This window comes from Columba livia, chromosome 1, assembly GCF_036013475.1.
Source record: "Columba livia isolate bColLiv1 breed racing homer chromosome 1, bColLiv1.pat.W.v2, whole genome shotgun sequence".
Taxonomy (NCBI): Eukaryota; Metazoa; Chordata; class Aves; order Columbiformes; family Columbidae; genus Columba; species Columba livia.
Genome location: NC_088602.1, coordinates 68,896,666 through 68,903,716, shown reverse-complemented (window position 1 = coordinate 68,903,716; position 7,051 = coordinate 68,896,666).

The following is a 7,051-nucleotide window of genomic DNA, read 5'->3' as shown; positions in this document are numbered from 1 at the left end:
TCATCCAACTAAATTAACACAACATGATCTCCAGTTACATATGACTTCGTGAGGGTCACATACCTCTAGCCATCTCAAGTCTTTGAGGTTAATAGTGATAAACTGAACAAGATTCACCAGTTATTGCACCATATCGTTTTATATTGACAAGTGATGCGATGCAGTCCCAAAAGGTCATCTCTGCTAAAACCTTTCCCCAGTGAGATGTACTTAGGAGAAGGTGGCTGACATTACCGTTGGTGTGGCTGCTTGTTTTCTTTTTGAATTTTGCTTTTTCCTTCTTTATTTCCAGGTAAAAACCATAAGCACTCTGCTTGTTTTTAAGTGTGGTGTCTCACAGCAAATTATACAGTGAAGGAAAGTCTGTCTTCTCCAGTTGCATACAGACAAGAATGCCAGAGGGGTTCCAGCCTCTGCTTGTTTCTGGTGGTAGGGCCAAGACCGGCAGGTACTGCATTTGACAGAATGTGAGGGTTAGAGCCCTCCTCTACTGAGTCAAAGCTTGGTTTTCTCTGTGGATAGTCACTCTGAGAGACCTAGCTCTCTGTTCCCTCCTGTGTCATTATTTCCCTCACCTCATGCTTCTTCTCTCTCAAATTTTTCCCTTTCTTTCTTGGCTTTGGAATAATTCCTTCTTTATTTCAGGGCCTTCTGTGCCAGCAGAAAGTGCAGCAGTTGCCGTTTAAGACAGACAAGATGCATTCTCAAGAGACATCACTATAAAAGGGAAAAAAAACCTGCTCATTTTATTGCATTTTCATGCACAGTGTTGCTAGCATCGAGGGACATCCAGGTGCATAAATATCACAGGGAAAACCTGCTCAGAGTTTAAACTGAATCAGGGTTGAAGAGGTTTATTGATTTATTAACAGTACATAATTAGTCAGCAATTGGTGAATAATATATTAAAGACCACAACACTAGACACTCAAAAATTGTTACTGAACTCCTACAAATTTTAGAACAGTCTTCTACAGCTAATTCCCCAAAGTTCAAATCCCACACAGGGAGGAGAGGCAAGTGCCCACCTCTTCCCCTGGACGTGGGGCTCCCCTCCTTGCCCACCTCTCCTTTGTGGGATGTATCTGCTCTGGCTGTATGTGACCCCGCACTGCTCCTGACACCCCCTGATACCACCCATGCTGACAAGGAAGCCCCATGGGGACACAGGTGCAGGGTCCCTCTGTATTGCACCCACCAGGTCAGCCCTCTGCATGCTGTCTGTGTCCCCCATCCTTTGTGGGTGCTGCTCCCTCCATGCTGGGCAGGGGCCGTGGTGCTGTGGGGCCAGGCCTGGCACTGCCAAACCCTGCTCTGTTCCCGTCCTTCTGTTACAAGTTTGGGTGCATCTTTTGTACTTCTTTTCAAAAGACTCCATTTCCCTGGTTGCTGTTAAGTCCTCTTCCTCTTCAGCAGGACCAGTTTGGGCAAATGTCCTCTCAGACAGTCTCTCTCATGTATGCTGTTGACATTCACATTCCTGTCTTACCAGGCCGTTTTGCCAAGGGTGATCCACAAGAGCAATCCCACACACAACATTTTCCTGTCAATAAATAATAAAGAAGACAAAGTAAATGCAGATAGGGAGTAGGAGCTTACAAAATGACTGTATTCCTGTCACCGCACTATCATTCTCTCTCACTTGTCTAGCTGCTGCATCATATTAGAAGAATTCATTTTCTAGACATTTATTTCCAACACTGGCTCTGGATGTTTGACTGGAAACTTTGGTCCCTGTTGAGCTCAACAGTGGCTCAGCAACACACTGTCTCCAGAGCAGAGACCAACGTGAGCAGAAGGGCTCGTTCAGGTGGTCTGGAGTTCCTGGAGGCACAGGGTCCTCCCCTGAGCAGGTAGAACCCTCTCAGTTAGAGGTTTGGCCTACATGGAACAATGAAACTCAAGAAGATAATGAGTAAATAGGGTGTTAATGGAGCCAAAGTCTGTAGGACAGAGTTCTTAATTCTGTGTCTAAAAACGCTTCTGTGCTTCTGCAAACAGACCTTTGGGAAAGGACAATTTTTAAAATGTCATTCAAATTTATTTGTGGAGATTAAAAGCTTTAGAAAGACATTCAGCTGTGAAATGGAGAGTCCCTTCGGAAGGAAAGCCTGCCTTTTGTTTGCCAGTGACTCTTCTGGGCAGCTGCTCACAGACAAACCTGGCACATCTTTTGCGATCTGCCTTAGGGAATGGGTCAGATATACTCTGGGCACGAAGGACTCTGGGACTCAGGTGTGTCCAAAAATGCCCCTCAGGGGTGAAATGCATTTCTCAATAGAGGCTGTAGGGGAGGCATCACTACCTAGAGGCTCTTTTGGACCCTAATCCAAATAGTACAAACAGACTTAGTATTAATTGCTCTTACTTCATTGTTGTTTGCCAGTCTAGTCTGATGGCTAGACTCGGGAGCGGCCATTTCCATGCATCTTATAGTTCCAGTATTTTCAGGCTGATAATATAATTTAAAAGCTGAAAAGGTTTTGCTTTTTGCTACAGTAAAGCAATTACAGAGTAATGTAACCTAATGAGAGAAGAAAATACTCAGGCCAATGAGTGTCTAGGCATAACCATTTAAGCCAAAGGGGAGAATGAAAGTTAGCACAAGTCTTCCAGATATCAGGAGTCAGAAGACACAGAAGAGTTCATTCAGATGAAATGTAACATGTCAGGGAAGCAATCAGTTCATTTTCAATGCCAGTAAAATTCTGCCTAAATACATTTGACCTCAAACAGAGTGAAAAAATTAACTGCTTTCCTATTAAATGAGTCAAATTACTTAACAGCAAAAATACAAGTATCTTCAGAAATAATTGTAAGTGACAGAATTTGAGTACTTACTGATTTTGAATGACATTCAACTCAGATCTCTGACAGGAGTAAGTGCTGCTGAATATGGCTAAGGGAAGCAAAGCTTAGTGTTAAACTCCTGGCTCCTCACATGGTGACAGATGCATAACCTGGAGTGTCCAGAGGCCTGAGTTCCCAGTTATTTACACAGGCAGCTTCCTAGAAGGGTTATTTCTGTGCGTGGTCTTAAACTCAGGCAGACGATGAGCAATATCACCAACAGAGGGTTGCTGGCTTATGTGATACTGAAGTGGATTAATGTTGTCTGGCAGTTCCTTCTCTCTGCCTGGTGGGTTTAGAGTGGTGGCTGAGGAAACCTGGTCGGTTAGTAAAAATAGTCTGGTATTGGTTCTCCCTGTAGCCAACTCTTGGTGAGACAAACTTATTTTTTTAACATAGTCTTCCATATTCTCTTCACATACACTAATGAAGACTTAGGATTTGAGTATTTGCCAGAAATCTGAGATGTATGGTATATATATTTACTTTAATAATCAGTGTAAGGTATCCATTACCACAGACTGTGGTAATACTTCTATAACCACAAAATTATGATTTTACCTATAACTATACTCGAAGAAAATTAAAGCTACAAATGAAATCATTCAGATCTAGGAGCATGAATGAGTGTCAGCTATTAAAATCAGATCTGTTCAGCTGCTAAGTATATGTCAGCCACTTCATTATTTGACTGGGGGACCACCTGGAAATTTCTGATAAGGCACAAGCTAAGGAGTCAGGAACAAATCGTTCCAGATAAATCCTTGATGAAAGCTCAACCATAGAAACTAATTGAGTTATCCCACAGGTTGCCTAAGCAGAACAGCATCCTTCTTCCCTGTCTTACTGTGGAAGCAACAAATAAAATCAAGCCAAGTGAAACTCCCGGATTGAAGATCTTTTCCAATAACTCAAAGCATACTAATTGTGATGATCTTTCACCCCAGTATACCCCAATATAGCCCATTGCCACAGTACTGTTTCCATACAGTACCAACAGACAAGTGTAAATTGCTTCATTTCAGAGGAATTTCCACTTCTCTGTCTGAACTCAGGAGACATAAAATCACGTTTATAAAAGAAATTAGCCAAGAAACTATCTGAAAGAATGGAAATGTCCAGATCCCTGGTCTACTTCCACAACTTCTTCATAAGCACCTCTCCTCCATTTGAATGCTCTTGGTTAGCCTCTTTGAACTCCAGGTGGATGAGGCATGCTTTTACCAATCCCCTTTACATATTTACTTGCTGCCCTATTGAACTTTAAGGCAATAGCCTTGTATCTGTAAAGTGTAGCCATCCAACCACAAACAAAAAATAAAATTAACTATTCTGTACTTACTTGGCATTCTGACAACCAAATCAACACCTATACTAAAAATAGACGAGAAGTCTATTTTACAGAAGTATGATTTTTTTTTCCACAGTCTTTTTTTAACACAAGAAATACAATGGCCAGTGTGTGCTGATGAGAGCAAGGTCTGAGACCGCAGCTCTGAGTGCTGAGTGGATCCTTGCCCATGTAGAAACAAAAAATGAAGCAAGCTCTCATCATTTGGACTGGAAAGGTAAATGCATGTTAACCAAAACCACAGTGAACCAGCCTAGGATTCAGCATAAACAGGCACTGCCATATTTAATACAAGGTGAGCAGAATTTATGGCAGGTTTGCCTCATAAAAACTCTCTAACTTCAGCAGCTTTTCTCATCCTTCCAAAGGGATGGTGGGTTAGGTACAGAACGCTGTCAGAGCAGGGTAAGGCTTTACACCCAGCACTGTGGAGCTGAAGACAGTGAGGTGTATGCAGGAGCAGAAGCAGCTGGTTGGGATGCACTGAGGGACTGCACAGTGGTAACGTTTTGCCTACTTTGTCCTCGCTGCCTGTGATTACCTGCTGATTTCACTGCAGGGATCATTTACAAAAAGGAAGCCAGCCCTTCACTCTTATGCCTGTTGAACCCTTTTTTTTTTTTTTTTTTCTTTTTATTCTTCATTTAGCAATCACAGCATGTTTTAATCTAAAATTATGGGTGCCGTAATATTGCTGTTGCTAAATATAAGCCAAGCCTCCTGACTCACCACAAAAAATCCTCTTGTTTCTCATTGACCCCCCCACCAAAGCTTCATTTTTAACTCATTTGTGAATAACTATGGGCACTGAAACTCTTAACTTATTTATCTCTCTGCACACAAGACCTTAAAGCAGAAATTTCACTTGTGCAGCAAAAGTATGGCTCATTAATGTGGCTTGGTGCTGATAGATCCATTGGCAGAGCTGCACATTATCTAACACCTATGAAATGAAAAGTACAGCAGCAGAGGAAAATTCTGATTTAAGGAAGGAGGATGTGTTCGTAATATGTGACATTGGGCTATTTAAAATTTTACTTTTAAACAGTTTCCCCCATTCTTCCCTCATACTGCACAGTCAATGGCAAAATACTATTTTCAGTTTAGTAATAAGTTGTACTGATATTTTTAATGGAACCTGTATGACAATTTTTAGTTCATCTCTAAGTATAAACTTCACTTGAAGCAAATTAGTAACTCCATAGGCTTCATGAGACAAAAATGTAGGCAAAATTTGCTGAAGGAAGGCACAGGGTACATTCAGGGTACTCAGTGGGAAAGGGTACAATAAGGTAGTGGATCCTGCATTGGCATGAGAAAGAGGAAAGAAAGGTTCAGGCATCATCCTCTGTTTTACTTCATAATGGGTAGGTTTTACCCACCCAGCATGGTCACACACCCCTTTCCCTGTGCTATTGCAAAAAATTCACTCTCCTAAACTCAGACATAGGTAAATACTTTGAAAGGGGCTATTATTTAAGAGCTTGTGTGGGACACAAGCGGGATTTTAGGCTGATAATGGCAGACTGAGGAAGGACGCAGTAGACTCTGCCCTTCTTACCAGGCAGGAAAAACCTGAGAACCATGTCCCATTACTGTGAATAATCTCTAGCAACTTGGGAGCCATTTAATAGTATTCTATTCTAAAATGTAGCAAATAATTAGTATTTAAAAGTAGTAGTATCAAATGTGCTAGTATTCAAAAATATAGTAATGCTGAATCTAGAACTGCTCTAAGATCCCATGTTTCTGTAGCATGGGAGAGATTGGGATACAAAATCCGTGATAAGCATAGCAACAGAAACAATGTTGATGGGCAATAATTTTCAGTTTGGTTAAAGTGTCAAAAGACAGAAAGATAGTTCATATGAAATTGCGTAATCCTTCAGAGTGTCTTTATTTGTCTGCCTCTGAAGGGCCCAGCTCACGCTAGTGGGGCTCTGCTTTCGCATTTCTGTGACCACTTGGGCATAAATGACATTACACCAAGTAGACACCTGTTTGTTGCTGCCCTCAAAAATAAAAACCCACCCTTCTTTTCTGAGAAAATTTAACAAACACAGGGAGTCCCTTCACTCCAGGACTGCGTGGGCTTGGACAGAAAGCAGGGTCACTGCAGAAAAGGGGTGCAGGCTTCCTGGAACCCCATATCTCCTAATTACTCAAAGCCTGGAAGGATCTGCTGTGAGAAACCATAATCACAAAACGCACTGCAATCTGCTTTAGCTCCCACAAATAGTAAAAATGCTGCAGTCAGAGAGAATAATCTCTTTGAATACTACCCTGTCTCGAAACTCCCATTTCCAGTCAAGACGGGTGAGCAGCTGACAGCTGGGTGTCTGCTACAGCAGCGTCTGACCTCTCCTGACAGCCCCTGCTCAGATTATTGCACCCAAAGGGATGTGATGTGGCCGGCCACCTCTCCCAGGGGAAGGAACAAAGGGTGAACTAATGGTGCTGGGGTCACTCAGCCACTCCTGTGCCTCTTTACGTGCTCAGGACACACAGTTGCAGAGCTGATGAAGTCACACATGAAGTCTGCTTCGTCTCCTCTGGTGCGTCTCCTCTCTGGCTGCTCTGAGATGCTCCCATCAGGAACAGTCCTGCCATCATCCTTTTAGTGCACAGCACAGCCATCTAGGGACATTATGAGATGAGGTGGGCTGCTGTGACAGCCATGCCTTCTGCAGCTTTTTATGTCTTATATCCCACATGGAGGCATTCCCTCTGAAAAATATCTACTACATATGTGAGAAGTTGGACAACTGGATATGTATTTGCTTCAGCAAGCCCAAAGACTATAAAAAGAGGTTAAAGGCACTCTGCCTTTCTCTGTCTCAGATGTGATTA